Source organism: Papio anubis, chromosome 8 (genome assembly GCF_008728515.1).
Source record: "Papio anubis isolate 15944 chromosome 8, Panubis1.0, whole genome shotgun sequence".
Classification (NCBI taxonomy): domain Eukaryota; kingdom Metazoa; phylum Chordata; class Mammalia; order Primates; family Cercopithecidae; genus Papio; species Papio anubis.
In genome coordinates this window covers 85,866,643-85,885,082 of record NC_044983.1, presented here as the reverse complement: position 1 = coordinate 85,885,082, position 18,440 = coordinate 85,866,643, and the positions used below count along the sequence as shown (strand labels likewise).

Sequence of the window (18,440 nt, the reverse complement as noted above, 5' to 3'; positions counted from 1 at the left end):
GGGTCCTCAACTCCTGGGCTCAAGTGATCCTCCTGCCTTAGCCTCCCAAAGTGCTGGGATTACAGGTGTGATCCAACGCACCTGACTTGCTATGAGAGTTTTATATGGCTTCTTCTTCTAATACAGAGTAAGATTCTTTCACCTACATAAAAAATTTGTTTAGCACAGCCATGTTCATTAATGATTGTAGGTAGATCTTCTGGATAATTTACTGCAGCTTCCCTATTAGTACTTACGGCCTAACCTTACACTTTTATGTTATGGAGATGGCCTTTTTCCTTAAACCTCGTGAACCAAGCTCTGCTAGCTTTAAACTTTTCTTTGCAGCTTCCTCACCTCTCTCACTCTTCACAGAATTAAAGAGTTAGGTCCTTGCTCTGGATTAGACTTTGGCTTAAGTAAATGTTATGGCTGTTTTGACCTTCTATCCTGATCACGCCGACTTCCTCCATATCAGAAATAAGGTTGCTTTACTCTCATTCATATCATTTGTGAACACACAAATAACATTTTCAATTTCTCCCAAGAACCTTTCCTTTGCATTAACAACTTGGCTGTTAGGCACAAAAGGCCCAGCTTTCAGCTTATGTTGGTTTTTGACATGCCTTTCTCTCTAAGCTTCATCATTTCTAGCTTTTGATTCAAAGTGAGAAACATGAAACTCTTCCTTTCCCTCAAACACTTAGAAGCCATTGTAGGGTTATTAATTGGCCTAACTTCAATATTGCTTTGTGGAAAATAGAGACGCCTAAAAAGAGGGAGAGAGAGAGAGATGGGAAATAACCAGTGAGTAGAGTAGTCAGAACACACCCAACATATATAAAGTTCGCCATGTGTATGGGACCAGTTTGTGGTACCCCCAAACAATTACAAGAGTCACATTAAAGATTACTGATCATAGATCACCACTACAAATATAATAATAACAAAAAAGTTTGAAATATTGTGAAAATTACCAAAATGTGACACAGAGACATGAAATGGGCACATGATGTTGGAAGAATGGCACTGATAGACTTGCTCGATGCAGGGTTGCCACAAAACTTTAATATGCTAAAAAATGCAATATCTGCAAAGCACAATAAAACAAGCCCCCCCGCAAAATGAGGTATGGCTGTATTTCTAAAAGTTTTTAATTTCTGCTGTTAACTTCTTCTTTAACACAAGTTACTAATGGGGTAATTTAGTAGTATTATTTTATTTTAATTTTTACTTTTATTACACTGTGCCCAAAGAATATAACCGCTTGGGACTCATTGAAAAATTTTTTGTAGGTAATATACAGTCAATTTTAAATGTTGACTGAGCAAAAATAATGTGTATTCTCTGAATGGGGGTTATACCAAATTTTGTGTTTAGTATATAGTCAGGTTTGTGAATGTGGATTGAGTGAAAATAGTGTGTATCCTCTGATATGTGGTATCTCAACACAGAGCAATCATTTGTGCTACTTAATTTGTTTTATATCAACTTGATCTGTTGATTTCTGAAGAACATATGTTAAAGACACATTAGATGATTGTCAATATGTGGATCTTTTATTTCAATCTTATCAGTTTTTGTGTTACATATTTTGAAACTATCATCATAATTTTAGTAATATTCTTGATAAATCATACCCTTTTGTCAATACAAGATATCCTTCTTTGGTTCATAAAGTGCCTCATGCGCTAAAGATTATCCGGTAACCAAATTCTGGTCCAAGTCTCCAGTAACTCATCCGAAGTCTCAGAGCTGGACCTGTTGTTGGACTTTCAACTCCATTCTTTTAACTTTAATTCCTGAGTTCTCTGCATAAGACAGTCCTCTATTTATAAATGGGGGAAAGTTGAATGACTTTCCCAGGACACTTTTTCTTTTTTCTCTCCAGGCAGATTTGGCCATTTTCATTTGTTCATGATGGTGTATTGATATTTAAGACACTTAGAAATATCAATTAACTCTGGCAACACACAGTAGGTTTCTGACAAGATGGAATGGAAACCAAACAAAACAAAGCAGGAAAATAAAGATAGCCTAAGAAGAAAATAGAAGCAATGTGTTTTCAGTCACTTTTCTTTCATAGTCTTTTGCAGGTGAAGCCTTCACAATACTAAAGAAATTTTAAAATATACTTATTGCAAAGTCTAAAATGAGACTAATAATGTTGCATCTTATCTTTAATATTCAGACTCAACTTCTTTTAATTAATAATTCACATTGAAAATCCACACACCTTTAGATAATATATTAGGGAAAAAAGAATTAATAGTTTAAAGCTGTGCTTCCTTGTCTTCCCGACAAGTCTCCCTTCATCTATCCTCCTTGTAGCATAAACCAGAATCACCTAGAGAGCTCCTTAAAATGAAGATCACTGGATTCCATCCCCAGAGTTTTTGATCAGTGGATTTAGGGTGGGGCCTAAGAATTTGCATTTGTAAGAAGTTGCTAGGTAGTCCTGATGCTGCTGGCTCAGGATCCACACACTGACAGCTACTGTTCTTAAGTAATAGCAGTTTTATTTGGGTATACAACCATCAAATACTTCCTTTCCCAGTGTCTCTTGCAACTGGGTATGCCATGTACCTGAGTCCCAGCAACGCGTTGTGAGTGAAAGAGATGTCCTTTCAACATCTAGGTCACGATCAAAGGCAAGGCAGCATGCCCTCTCTTTCCCTTTCTGCCTGCCTGCAGCCATGGGACTGAGCCATTTTCGACTCTGAAAAGGTAGGAAGTACTATGCAAATAACAGAGTCCTGATGCTGTGTTATCATTTTACCAGTGATCACAACCTAAACTGCTTTGGGAAATAATAATCTGTCTTTTCTAATCCATTGCTGTTTAGAACCTCTTATGACTGCAACCTAGACTAATCCTAACAAACACACAAAGATTTTAGTGTTTTAGAATCTACTTTCAACACATCAGCCAGAGCCGTCCTTTTAAACTATTAATCAGATCTATGCACTTCTCTATTTCAAAGATGGACGCTTACTCCAGAATAAAAGCCAAAGTCATTACACTGGTCCAGTAAGTTCTATAACCATCAGCTACCCTTCATCTCCTACTTCTCCCAACCTTGCTAGCTCTTCTTCAGCTACATGGACTAGCTCGCTGTTCACAGCACATCCCACCAGTCATACTTCTGCACTCAACTTCCTCCTTCACCTCCTTCAAGTCTTGCAGCAGCACCTTCTCAGTAAGGCCTTCCCCACCTGATCTGAGAGACCAAAATAGATGCCCCTTTACAAACTGAGATGGACTTTCAGGTTAAAGAAACAAAATGTTGCCTATGGGTCAAGAGTTTAGGGCCTCGCTGACATGGCAAATTTCTAAATCCCTACAAGAAAAACCACACTCTTGTTAAACTCCCTAACAATCGGAGCTATCAGGTATCTAACAAATTGTCAGAACTGAATTACAACCCAGATCTCTCCAACTCTTATTGGACAGAGACCTAGCCTTACATGTTTTTTTGATAAGCAACTGACCTCTAGCCAGTTTTGGCCAGTTTATAAAGGCTACACACAAACTGTCTTTGTGTCCTATATTTCACCTTTTGATGTAAAGAACCAAAGTCCACCTCACTTTAATGCTAAATCCCAAAATGAACCTGGGATGTATGTACATACGTCTTTATCCATTGCACATGTGCTCAGCTACCTTCATAAATTTATATAGCTTTTAGCCCAAACATACTGAATATGTATGACTCTGTTGTCTAATACAGAGCTTCTGAGGCATAACACCCAATCTGTCTTTCCCCTCTTCAAAGAGAAAGCACCTTGAGTACATTTTGGAGAACTTCTTTTCCTGGTAGCAAACTGATATCACAAATGAAGCCCTGTTTTTTACTATTTAGCCATCCTGGTGGTCTTTTGAATGACATCAGACTACCCCTATTTAAAATTGTAATGATAATTATTTTCTCTCCCCTGGTGCTGCCTATAATCCTTCTCTGGTCTATTTTTCTCCATATCACCTGTCACCTTCTGAGACTATGTATGGTTTATTTATATTATCTAATGTCTAGAGAATATTCTACTTCTCTAGAATATAGCTCCAGGAGGGTGGGGACTTATGCCTGTTTTGTTCACTGCTATGTCCCAGAACCTACTATATATAACCTGGAACATATAATAAGTGCTCAATTAATAATTAATGAACACATTCTGTAATTCATGCATCAATAAATCACTAAAAATATAACCAGTAGGATTCAGCATTGCATGATGAGAAGCAGTTTTACATGGAACTACAAAAGTCCTTGAATAATTAAAGCAATCCTGAGCAGAAAGAACAAAGCTAGAGCCATCACACTACCTGACTTCAAAATATACTACAAAGTTACAGTAACCAAAACATCATTGTACTGGCATAGAAATAGACACACAGACCAATGGAACACAATTTTTAAAACTCAGAAATAAATCCATGCATTTTCAGCCAACTCACTTTTGACAAAGGTACCAAAAACATTTATTAGGGAAAGGACACCCTTTTCTGTAAATAGTGCTGGGAAAACTGGATATCCACATGCAAAAGAATAAAAACTAGAATTCCATTTCTTACCATATGCAAAAATCAGGCCAGGCACGGTGGTTCATGCGTCTAATCCCAACAATTTGGGAAGCCAAGATAGGAGAGGATTGTTTGAGCCCAAGAGTTTGAAAAACCAGCCTGGGCAACATAGCGAGACCCTGTCTCAAGAAAAATTGAAATTTTTTAAAAAAATCATTAGGCAGGAGAAATGGCACATTCCTGCAGTCCCAGCTACTCAGGAGGCTGAGGTGGGAGGATTGTATGAGCCCAGGAGCTCAAACTTGCAGTAAGCTGTGACAGCACCCCTGTACTCCATTCTGTGTGACAGAGTGAGAATCTACCTCTGAAGAAAACAAAATATATAAAATCAAAATGGATTAATACTTAAAGGTAAGACCTAAAACTATAAAACTACTAGAAGGAGAACATTCAGGAACAGTGGTCTTGGCAAATTTTTTTTAAAATATAAGACCTCAAAAGCACAGGCAACAAAATCAAAAATAGACAAATGGGATTACATTGAGCTAAAAAGCTTTTTCATAGCAAAGAAAACAATCAGCAGAGTGAAGAGACAACCTACAGAATGGGGAGAAAGTATACAAACTATTCATTTGACAAGGGATTAATAACCAGATTACATAAAGACATCTAATAACTCAATAGCAAAAAACGAAACAAAACAAAACACACACACAAATAATTTGATTTAAAAATGGGAAAATGGTCTAAATAGACATTTCACAAGAGAAGACATACAAATGGCCAACAGGTGTATGAAACAATGTTCAACATCATTAATCATCAGGGAAATGAAAATCAAAACCTCAATGAGATATTTTCTCACCTGTTAAATGGCTACTTTCAAAAAGACAAAAAGTAACAAATGCTAGTAAGGATGTGGAGAAAGCAGACCACTCATACATCATTGGTAGGAATATAAATTAGTACAGCCACTATGGAAAACAGTATGGAGGTTTCCCAAAAATCTAAAAACACACCTACCGTATGATCCAGCAGTTCCACTGCTGGGTATGTATCCATAAGAAAGTAAGTCAGTACATCAAAGAGATTTGCATTCCCATATTTATAACAGCACTATTCACAATGGTCAAGATATGGAGTCAATCCAAATATCTGTCAATGGATGACTGAATAAAGAAAATGTGCTATATATATACACTATGGAATATCTTTCCTCCACAAAAAAAGAATAAAATCTGTAATTTGCAGCAACATGAATAGAACTAGAGTCATTATGTTAAGTGAAATAATTCAGGCACAGAAAGACAAGTATCACATGTTCTCACTCAAATATAGGAGCTAAAAAAGTTGATCTCAAAGAGGTAGAAAGTAGAATAATGTTTACTAGAGGCTAGGAAGGGTAGGGAGAAGGGAGGGATGAATAGAGGTTGATTAATGGAAACAAAAAGATAGTCACATAGAAGAAATAAATTCTACCTTTGATAACACAGTAGGGTAACTATAGTCAACAATAATTTATTGTATATTTCAAAATAGCTAGAATAAATGATTTAGAATGTTTCCAATACAAAGAAATGATAAATGTTTGAGATGATGATATCCTAATTACCCTGATTTCATCATTATTCATTGTTTGAATGCATCAAAATATCACATATACCCCTAAATAGATACAATGATTATGTATCAATAAAAAGTAAAATTAGAAAAAAGCAGAAGAGGAAGGCAGAAGAGCCCTTCAGAAGTATGTGGAGGAGAAGGTAAAGCAGGAGAGATAAGGTGGGAAAGGAGAGCAGAGAGAAGTGTTAGACAAACTTTACCATTTCTATGCAGGCAGACTCTAGTAGCTGGGAATGATCCCTAGCCAATAGCCAGCAAGGAAAGAGGGACTTCAGCCCTTCAATTGCATAGAGCTGAATTCTACCAATATCTTAAGTGAACTTAGAAACAGATTTTCCTCGACAGCTCCCATGAGGTAAAAAAAAAAAAAAAAAAAAAAAAACCATCATACCCTTGATATGGACCTTATGAGACCCTAAGCAGAGATCTGTGCTGTGCTCATACTTCTAATCCATGAAAATTGAGAGAGAATAAATGGGTGTTTTAAACAAAAGAAAATAAAAATTCTTTATGTAAAAAGCAAAAAAAAAAGTAGCATTTTAAATTTCATTTCTCCTCAGCAATCCCTGAGACACTTGATCTATCCTGGCTGGTTACACTCCAGCTCTGACTGGGGAGCAGGTGTAGCAGGAGTTTCCATTCACCACCTGATATAGAATTCGTATTAATTCTGTTGCCAAAGGCCTGGTATCCTCTCTGCTCACAGTCTTCCTTTGACCACCCCAATCATGTTGGCCAATTCACATGACCTGTCCCTCTGAGTATCCAGATTCTAACTGGGGTTCTGAACTGAAGATACTGACTATTGAAGCTCTACTGTTACTTGATCTAATGTATCACTGGGGCCTGAAAACTCCTTAGTTTGCAGTGGAAACCTTTGGATATTGACACAGCCACAGGCTCAGATCAGGAGCAAGATCACTGATATGTTCTCTGGCTCTCAGGCAACCTTCGCCAGAGCATCTGCTCAACAGCAAGGTCAGTTTCCCCAACCCTAATTCTACATGTTTCTGGCTTCTTCCCCTTTCATGCTAGAACAAACTCCTGGGATCCCATAGTCTTTCTGGCTGAATCCAGCTGAGTATGACATATTTTGCTTACCAAGGGAATGCTTAGGGTTATTGACAAAGATACAACATCAGAACCAGACCTCAAGTGAAATGAGTTAGAATGAGGAAAGCAGAACCAGGGGATTTAAGCAAACTAGGAACTCTGATTAAAAGTAGTTGTGTATCTGAGTTCTACCCCAAAGGATAGTGCCTCTCTTTGAGGGATGATTGTAGAGAAATGTGAGTTGGAATAAAGACTCAAAAGAGCAAAGTCAGCTTATGGGGAAAGGGGGCAACAAGATGCCAGTATCATTAGCTAAAAGACCAAGCTGATGTCAAAACCACAGTGTCTCCAAGGCCAGAGTGGCCTGGTTCTTGATAGTAATTGCTGGGATCAAAACATATAGTGTCAGACAGATGTAGAATCAGATATAAGTGGTGTTGTCTTAAGGATCCCAAGGATGGAAGTGTCATATTGAGTAGAACTCAGGGTAACAAAGGTAATAAGCTCTATGATCCACAGGTGGGAAGTCTCAAGTTGGCATGGCAGCAGGTAGGTGAGATGGGATGCTTCATACCCCCTGGTCCCAGAGTGGAGTTTTGGGTAAAACCCAATTTGAAATGTAAGGGATCCACATAGGAAGGTTTATTCTACAAGAAGCAGCCCTTTTCTAACAACTACTGAAAAGCAGCCCTTTTCTAACAACTACTGAAAAGTAAAGACAAGCACAGGAATGCAAATCATTTCAACTGATTGAGCGTTTAACTTGGTCAGCTTTATATATAATCCCAATTGGATTTTTTTTTTTTTTTTTTGACAGAGTCTTGCTCTATCTGCCAGGCTGCAATCCAGTGGTGTGATCTCCGTTCACTGCAACCTCTGCATTCCTGGTTCAAGCAATTCTCCTGCCTCATCCTCCCAAGCATCTGGGACTACAGGTGTCCACCACCACATCTGGCTAATTTTAATTTTTTATTTTTTAGTAGAGACAGGGTTTCACCATGTTGGCCAGGCTGGTCTCGAACTCCTGACCTCAAGCGGATCACTTGAGTGATCACTCAAGTGGATACTTCAGTCTCCCAAAGTGCTGAAGTTACAAGCATGAACCACCATGCCTGGTCGCAGCTGGAAATATTTACATAAATTTGTGACACTCTATTGAGAACATCTGGATCACATTAGAGGACAAAGTTATCAGCATTATTTTTTCTAGAGTTTCTACTTCTCATTTGTAAAATGAATTTCATGCATGTTTTTCACAAGTTTGCTATGAGTATCAAATGAAATATGTCTATGACAATCCTTCTCATCCAGAGGTAGGTTATTCTCTTTATGATTTTTATATGTTATGGTTATGGATGGATGAGGAAGAAAACACGTGGACATCATGGAATGTTTGTTTTCAGAAATGTAAGGAAGAATGGGGTAGAACTAAGCCAGCTGGACTAGAAAATTTATCCTGAAGCAACAGGCAATTTACAAAGCAATGCTGACCAACATCAAAGATGGCAGCCGGGGCTAACATACATGGAAGTTACCTCAAGCATAAGGACAAAGACCGAGGTAAGTCTATACATAGGAAAACCATCTGAGAACCTGGAACTGGTGTCAGAAATAAATTTGAAAACAGACATGAGATAAGCCCTGGTCAAGACAGAACCTGAGAACATTTTGAGGGTATCAGGGACCATGTTTTTGTGATACCAGCTCTGTGGTTTTGATAGGGACAGGAGGCAGGGAAATTCTGGGCAAAAGAGTGTGGGTCCCCAACAAGGTCCCCACCCTCAAACTGAAAAGCCTGATACTGTGGCCCAAAGTGAGGACTTGCATCCCTGTTTTCTCACTTGAATGTTGCATTTTCCAAAACCATCCATCGCCTGCCCTTCCCCCCATCCTGTGCCCCATAAAAATCCCAGGCTCAGCTGACAGAGAGAGGAGAAGCAGCTGGACATTGGAGACTATGGTTGGATGTCAGAGAGAAGTGGCTTGACATCAGAGGGACAGTCCCCAGCCAGACTCCAGGAGAAGATTGCCTTCCCACTCTATCCCTTTTTCAGCCGCCACCTTTTCACTGAGAGCCACTTTCATTGGCAATAAAATCCCCCACATTTACCACCTTTATTCCTCCTGGATGCTGGACAAGAACTCAGGTGTCACCTGTGTGGGTACAAAAAGCTATCACACTGACCCTCCACTGAGCTATAAACACTTAAGCCATCCACAGACGGAAAAACTAAACAGGCACTGTTACACTTCCTCTGGGGCTTCAGGGGTCACAGGCACCCTCCCCTAGATGCTGCCGAGGGACCAGTACAGAGTTTGTTCTTGCCGGCACCCAAAAATGCTCATCCTGGCTCTTGCACCTACTCACCTAAACTCCCCCTCCCATAAAAGGTAGAGCAGTAAGTGAGTGGAGTTCACCCCTGCCAGTGCCTGTGCACTCCAGTTCCTGCCAGCAAAGGGGTCAGGGAAATATCCTGCTTCAGTTTGGGGTGGATCTGCTGGATTTATGAGGCCTTAGATATTCAGACATGCTGTAATGAACATCATCCTGATTAAACCAATTCCTGATTATTGGTTTATACTTGTTGTTCCTGTGTAATAATTCTACTTTCAAATGGCTTCTGGGAAGTTGAGAATGTGTGGAAAAATTGAGATCAGATTTAGAAAAGAACACCAGAAAAGACTGCAAAGCAAGCAAGAAACAGGTGAACCAGGAAAAACGCCCACCCATTCCATTGGATTTAAGAGATGTTGGATGATGTTTTAGGCCTCAATGATATTATCTGTCCTAGAGTCAGCATGTATTTTCCAGAGTGGGTGAATATTTTCTCCTCAAACCCCTGGATGCTCTGCTTGGATTTGGAAATGTCCCAGTCAGTACCTCACAGGAGGCTAAATGGTTTAAGAATACACCACAATTTAATATAACTTTAAAAGTTAAGAGAGGTTTTATGTTTGTTTGTTTGTTTATTTAGTAGCCCTGTTCCTGTTTCCATGTTGGCCATTCAGAGGCACCACCCTGATTGGTTCTGACAGCTCATTCGTACTGACTGAGCCTACCAAGAATTTCTCTGCAATGTTGGCTTCTTCCAGAGCATTCAATCAAGAATTTGCATTATGAGGAGGCCATGGAAAACCACAACAATAAAAGCAAAGGATGGATTGGGTTAAAAGGCAAGGCTAGGGAAATTGTATTCATAATAGGAGAAAACAGTTCAGGATATGAAAACAGGCTGAAGATCTATACCAGGTTGACACAGAAGGTGATGCAGAAATGATTAAACATGAATCAAAGGCAAATAGATATTGGAAGCTGCAGTATGTCACATAGTATGTGGTCCTGCACTCTGCTCAATAGTTTATTTCTCACTTGGATGAGGGCACAGATATCTAAGACATTTATCTTTTTTTCCCTCATACTATTCCAGTCCTTTGCATGTGCTTGGTTTTGTGTAATTCACACTAACTTTGTTAATGAAGTCACTGATGTTCATCCTGTCCGCCTCCTGGCATCTACAGAATCCACAACCTTGGCCTGTCACAGCCTCAGAGATTCAGGCTCCATCTCTGTCCCCTCCAGGCCTAACCCTATTTTTTATACCAGAGCATCAAAAGTGAATGTGTGTTATCTTTGCAACAGTATGTGAGGATACTTAAAATTGATACTTGGTGAGGGAATTTCATCACTCCCAGTGACATGGTTATTTATTGAGTCTTTCATTTAATTCTGTGCTGAGTCATGTATTGCTCCAGCCAGGTAGGTCTTAGACTAGGAATGACCCTCAGGCACAATCCTGGCATTGAAAAGCCCTGTTGTATGAGGACAAGGTATTTGAGTGCAATGCTGGATGAAAGTATATGTGAAGAGTATACACAGAGACGGAGCCCCAAAACTCAACTTGGAGAACCTCTTCTTCTTTCTTATAATTTCTAATCGACTGCATTCTTCATTTGCTGAACACTTTCCAAGAAATTTGAGGCTGAGTATGATACTCCACTTTGTGGGAGACTGGTAAAAAGTTTTGAGTCGGGCAGTAAAGAGAATTGGAGAGAGAATGTGTACCAAAGCACATTATTAGGGAACTTCGTGAGTATAAGAAAATGCTTTTCTGTCTTTTATCCAACTTTTTTTTTAACAACCCTATAAAACAAACAAAGCAGATGAGAAACAGAAATACAGAGCCACAGGCTCTGAGACTCAGGTAGGCATCTTAGCTAAGTTACTCAGTTAGAGGTTCACGATGAGAGGACTGGACTCTGCATTTTTAAATTTAATTTACATTATTAATGTTTTTTAATTTTAAACTTTTGAAGTCTGAAATCTGTAAACAGAGCTCTGAGATCTTCCACAAACCGGGGATGAACATCAGGACTTCCTGGGGGCACTTGCAAAATGGAGATGCTTTGGTCTCACTCCACACCTCCTAAATCTAAACTCCCAGACAGGCCTCACCATGTGTACCTTTACAGAGTGCCTGATGGGTTCCAAAGTTAAGAACCATTAAACTATACCATGTCACCAAAAACAAGAAGAAAACCAGTAGAAATGACTACATGGAGTTAATTTTCTGTCATTTTCTAAGATTAAAGATCTTTATGACAAGATCAGTTTCCCTTCTGTCAGATAGAGTATATTTAAGGTTAAGTATCTAGAATAATGAATGTAAATATATCTTATTCTAGGAATAGATCTCAGAAAGGCTGACTCCTTGGCCTAGGAGGAAAAAATATATCTAGAAAGTTGAACATAGATTCAACCACACTTACAGTAAATACTAGCAATGAGTTGGTGTGTTATTGAAGCTGGTCAGTTGCCCAGGAGGGTGTCTTGGAATAGTTTTTAGGTGCTCTGGAGAACCTTTTTTGTTTCAATCCACCACAGTTGAAACAAATTTTAAAATATATTAATCACCCTTTGTAGTTCCCTGTGATGGTTAATATTGAGCGTCACCTTGATTGGATTGAAGGATGCAAAGTATTGTTCCTGGGTGTGTCTGTGAGGGTGTTGCCAAAGGAGATCAACATTTGAGTCAGTGGAGTGGGAGAGGCCAACCCACCCTCAGTCTGGGTGGGCACCATCTATCAGCTGTCAGTGAGGCTAGGACAAAAGCAGGCAGAGGAACGTGGAAGGACTAGACTGGCTGTCTTCTGGCCTCCATCTTTCTCCTGTGCTAGATGCTTCCTGCCCTCGAACATCAGACTCCAAGTTCTTTTGCTTTGGGACTCTTGGACTTACACCAGTGATTTGCCAGGGGCTCTCAGGCCTTCAGCCACTGACTGAAGGCTCCGCTGTTGGCTTCTCTACTTTTGAAGTTTTGGGACTCAGACTGACTTCCTGGCTCCTCAGCTTGCAGTCGGCCTATTACAGGCTCACATAATAAAATTTTGCCATTACTTTTGAAGCTGGCAGTATGGTCTTTCCCAAATACAACTCTTTGCCTTCCCATCATTCATCTGAAGTTTTGAAAAATTATTATTCCTTTGATTTTCATTTTAATTACACTTCGTATATAGGTATCTCTAAATAATACATTGTTTAACTTTGTAAGTTTTAAAACTTTCTATAAAGCTAAATGTTATATATACTTCTGTAATTTTCATTTTTCTTTCAACATTATATTTTTGAAAGCCTTCTATGCATGTTTTAAATAATTTCTTATTGAACTATATATATGTATTTCATAAATTAGCCTCTAAATTAAAGATACTAAAACTGACCTATATATGTATTTCATAACTATATATATATATTTCATAAATTAGCCTCTAAATTAAAGACACTAAAACTGACCTCAGAGAGAATTATTGGGAGATAATGAAAGTAAAGTGTTTATAGGAGTACCTGACCCATTGTAGCCATTCACTAGTACATACACAATATTAATAGTATATATATATTAATAGTATATATATAATAATATAATAGTATATATATAATAATATATAATATTATAATTATTAATAATTATATATTGTAGTGATTGCACCTTTCTTCTTGAATCTATATTATTTCATGAGCTGCACTATGCATAAACAGTTTTTTTAAAAATTTTAGTTTCAGGGGGTACATGTGCAGGTTTGTTACATGGGTAAATTATGTAATGCTGAGGTTTGGGCTTCTAGTGAATCTATCACCCAAACAGTGAACATAATATCCAATAGGTAGTTCTTTTACCCTCACCCCTCCCACCTACCCTCCTCCCTTTTGGAGTTCTTAGTATATATTATTTCCATCTTTACTCCTATGTGTAGCCATTGTTTAGCTCCCACTTATAAGTGAGACCGTGCAGTATTTGATTTTCTGTTTCTGAGTTATTTCGTGTAGAATAATGGCCTCCAGCTCCGTTCATATTTCTTTGAAGAATGTGATTTCATTATTCACTATGGCTGTGTAGTATTCCATGGTGTATATATACCATGTTTTCTTTATCCTGTCAACCACTGATGGACACTTAGGTTGATTCCTTGACTGTGGTATTGTGAATAGTGTTGCAATCAATAGGTGTTTTTTTGATAAAATGATTTCTTTTCCTTTTCCAATAAATAGGATTGCTGGATCAAATGGTACTTCCATTTTTATTTTTTTGAGAAGTTTCCACACTGTTTTCCATAGAGGCTGTGCTAATTTACATTCCTATCAACAGTTTATAAGCATTACATTTTTTTTTCCACATCCTCATCAACATCTGTTAGTTTTTTGGCTTTTTAATAGTAGCCATTCTGACTGGTGTGACATGGTATCTCATTGTAGTTTTAATTTGCATCTCTCTCACAATTAGTAATGTTGAGCATTTTTTTCATGCTTATTGGCCAATTGTATGTTTTCCTTTGAGAAGTGTCTGTTCATGTCCTTCACCCACTTTTTATTGGGGTTGATTTTTGCATGTTGAATTGATTATGTTCCTTGTAGATTCTGAATATTAGCCATTTGCCAGATGCATCACTTACAAATATTTCTCCCACTCTGTATGTTGTCTCTTTCTTCTGTTGATTTTTTTTCTGCAGTGCAGAAGCTTTTTAGCTTCATTTAGTCTCATTTGTCTATTTTTGCTTTTGTTGCATTTGCTTTTGAGGTCTTAGTTATGAATTCATTGCCTAAGCCAATGTCCAGAAGTTTTTCCTAAGTTTTCTTCTAGAATTTTTATAGTTTGAGGTCTCACACTGAAGCCTTTAATCTATCTTGAGTTAATTTTTGTATATGGTTTGACATAGGTTTCCAGCTTCATTCTTCTGCATATGGCTTACCAGTTTTTCCAGCAACATTTATTGAATAGGGTGTCCTTTCCCCCTGGTTTCTTTTTGTTCTGTTTGTTGAAGACCAGTTAGTTGTAGGTGTGTGGCTTTATTCTGGGTTCCCTATTCTGTTTTATTGATCTGTGTGTCTACTTTTGTATTCGTACCATGCTGTTTTGATTACTATAGGCTTGCAATATAGTTTGAAGTCAGGTAGTGTGATGGCTTCAGCTACCATTATAATCTGTGTTTAAATTTTCCAGATGCTTAAAGACATTCAGCATTTTTTATATGTTTATTGGCTATTTAGATATCCTCTTTTGTGTAGTTCCTATCAGGTGTTTTTTTCATTGTTTTCTTAGATTATCTGTCTTTTCGTACTGATTTGTAAAAGTTCTTTATATGTTTTGAATATGAGCTTTTTTTCTCTTTAGTCCTGTCTTTTAATGATTAAAGTTTCTAATTTTAATCTAGCCCAATATATAAACATTTTCTCATATAGTTGGTGCTTTTTGTGTCCTGTTTAAGAGAGCATTGCCTCCACAAAAAGCCTAGATTCTGGAGCCAAAAACCAGAATTTGAATCCCAACAGTTCACTCACTGAAGTGTAGCTTGAACACATTATTTAACCTCTATATGCCTCAATATTCTAAGATTATAGTAGCTCCTAACTTGGGATTGTTATAAGATTTAAATAACTTGATATACTTAAAGTGCTTAGAAGAGTGCCTGACACATAGTAAGAAATTCATTTGGCATTTGCTAGAATGTGCCTTTCCTAATGTACAATCTCATAGACCTCTGTCATTTTTTAGCTTCCATCATGAGAGTTTTGGTTATTATTATCTGACTAGATGATTACCTAGATGCCTGCCTTCAACATGAATACATATGAACTTGTTACCTTAATCCCAGTGGTCTCCACTGACTCAGCTAGAGAAAAACAATCAGAGAAATAAAGATAATCCCCAAAGTAGCAGCATGTCTGCCAATGACAGTTACCATATCCAATCAGTTTTTCCTCTCTTCATCCTGGCTGTCAATGACATTATATGTTAAGTTTAAGGTCTTGATTTCATTTTTTAGGTAATGAAAAGGAGCAATCCTAGCTGTCTTTGAGATTATTATGTTTCTAATTTCTCATTATTGTTCTTGACCTTTGGTAAAACACAAGGGAGAGCTTTGTAGCTTGCCATGCCCACAATTCTGTCCTACAGCCATTGTATTCACTTCTGCTCTAACTTAAGAATCAAGTACTTTTATATGTGGTTTATTCAACATGCTAACAAACTGAGTTCCTTTAGGGAGGAAACTGGGTCTTATAGCAGGTAGAATTTTGCTGTCACTTAGTAGCTCATCATGAGTTGATGATATTGATTTAATGAATATAATATATATAGCAAATTGTATATACGCTATGACACAATATAACATACATTCTTTGCAGATATGCGTCTAGTTGGATAAATAAGTGAATACCTAACTTTTCTAATTTAAATCTTGATTAGGGCTCAGCCCACTGTTGGGGTAGGTTGTCTTGTTGTAACCACTGATTATATGCAGCAGACTTCAAGCCCATTTAACTCTAAGATGATTCCAACCAACCCTGATTTATCTATCTGATCATCAAAAAAATTGTCAGTCACATAATATGTGTAAGGCATTATATTAAATGCTGTGGAGAACACAGGAAAATCAAAAGATGTGTTCCGTACCACTTAGAGGAATCTTGATCCTGTTGAATGATACTTATAAGCCAATATTTATCAAACTTTGGCTTTACAGAAATTGCATGGAAAATGTATAAAGTGTCCACACTCCGTCTGCAAAACTTTTGATTTAGTAGATCTAGGTCTCAGACTAGAAATATGCATTTTAAACACACACTCTGGTAATTCTGAGACAGAATGATGTAGGGCCCATAGTTCAAGAAGCACTGGTCTACACTGTAGATGCAAACTTTACAGGCAGGATTCTAACTGCTGCATACTATTAAAGCCAAGCCAATAGGCTTCAGTGAGTGGTGAAAGATATTTTGGTCCATCTAGATCACAGTGGGTCTCTCAATCTTCTTATCTTGAGAATTGGGCTAAATAACAACTGAGGACTTGGAATTCTGATAACATAATCCTCAAATAAAATTAGTAATACTTCTAATATTTAAACTATAAATGATAGATTTAAAATTAAAATTTAATAAATCTTAATCTATAGCTGAGTTTGCTGGATAGTTAATGGAAATGCACAGTTGTCAGAGATAAAGATAAAAGAAGTTTAAGTAAATGAGCAGTCTGATATTTCTTCAACTCTGGAAGGCGGAGAATAACACCCAGACATGTGGGCCTATATGAAGCTGAAAATTAGAGCTCAGGCCTTGCATAAAGCAGGAGCTCCAGTAACTCACTAACTCTGAAGGGAGTAGGAATCTTGTTCCCATCAGGCCTTTCTGGGAAAAAGTCTGTCATAAAAAATTGATGCTCTGGCCTGTGAGTCTTATGGGTTTGGAGTCTCATTTTACATTATTCATGTAATTCTATGGTTCCCAAGACAAAAAACTAACAAAAGATTATGAGGTGACTGGCAGAAGAAAACAAAATCACTGAGGAGGAATACTTGCAAATTTCAAAACACAAAGATTTCCACAGGTGAAAAACAGCCCCAATGAAGATGAGATCACAGTAACAATTTACAAAATATATGAGCAACAATCAGTCATGAATGAAAGATCAGATTAAATGAATATGACATTAAGCACCTAAAGATTTGAAACAATAGAAAGGTAGTCATAAAGAAAATTTTAAAATAAGTAACTTTAAAATGATTAATGAATTTTAAAAAATAAACATCTTACGGAATAAAACCAAGTAGGAATTTAAAATAAAAAATTAGTTGAAATGTAAGATTTGATGATTATTTAAATAACATAGTGGCAATAGCTACAGAGAAATCAGTAAACTAAAAGATGGCTCTGAGGATAGAAAAAAAACCAGGTCAATATTTATATAACATTTGTTCTGTGAGGAGAGAATACTAATATTTAAAATAAATAGCCATGGCCGGGCGCGGTGGCTCAAGCCTGTAATCCCAGCACTTTGGGAGGCCGAGGCGGGTGGATCATGAGGTCAGGAGATCGAGACCATCCTGGCTAACATGGTGAAACCCCGTCTCTACTAAAAATACAAAAAACTAGCCGGGCGTGGTGGCGGGCGCCTGTAGTCCCAGCTACTCGGAGGCTGAGGCAGGAGAATGGCGTGAACCTGGGAGGCGGAGCTTGCAGTGAGCCGAGATCGCGCCACTGCACTCCAGCCTGGGTGACACAGCGTGAGACTCCGTCTCAAAATAAAATAAAATAAAATAAAATAAATAGCCATAAATTTTCAAGATTTAATTAAATTCATAAATCTTTAACTTGAAAAATTATAAAATGTCAAAAGCAAGAATTATTTTTTAAAAATCCAAATCAAGTGATTCCTTAGGGAAACTTTGGAACACCAAGGCAAAGGAAAATTTGAAAGCAACCACAGGTAACAGACAAATTTTTCACACAGAAACAATTACAATTAGGGCAGACTTTTCAACAGTGATAAAAGAAGTAATGAAAACAATGTAATAACATCCTCCTAGTAGTAAGGGAGAATAAATTTTAACTTAGTATGTAAACCCAGATAAACTGTTATTCAAAAGTGGGAGAGAAATACAGATATTTTTCAAGCAAACACATTGAGAGAATTTACTGTTAATAACTACTGAAGGCTGTACCTCAGAAAGAAGGAAGTTGAACTCAAAAGGAGAAAAGGGGATGCAAGAGAATGTTAAAAAATAATAACAACAACATAATGCATGCATGAATCAATCTACATAATTGACTAAATGAAGGAAAAAAGAATTACTAATATGATAGAGTAGTTATAAATAAGATCAAATCAAAAGGAAAATAATTTGGACTATGAAGGAGGTTGATGATCTGAGTTAAAGAATTCAAAATCCTGGTATTATTTGGGAGAAAGATGGAGTATTTTTATAAATTTCAG

The 18,440-nt window shown here is 37.5% G+C and overlaps 1 long non-coding RNA gene across 2 annotated transcripts in view; it reads left to right on the top strand.

Moving 5' to 3' along the window:
- Nucleotides 1-8,221: 8,221 nt before the first annotated feature.
- Nucleotides 8,222-18,440, top strand: part of LOC116276379 — a 160,043-nt gene continuing 149,824 nt past the window's right edge. Inside the window, exons 1-3 of one of the 2 annotated variants that reach the window (XR_004185874.1) lie at nt 8,222-8,489; nt 8,580-8,736; nt 10,152-12,146. This is a non-coding gene — a long non-coding RNA (uncharacterized LOC116276379). Of the gene's footprint in view, nt 8,490-8,579; nt 8,737-10,151; nt 12,147-18,440 lie in introns of those variants that run through there. The other variant, XR_004185875.1, reaches the window with a different exon arrangement.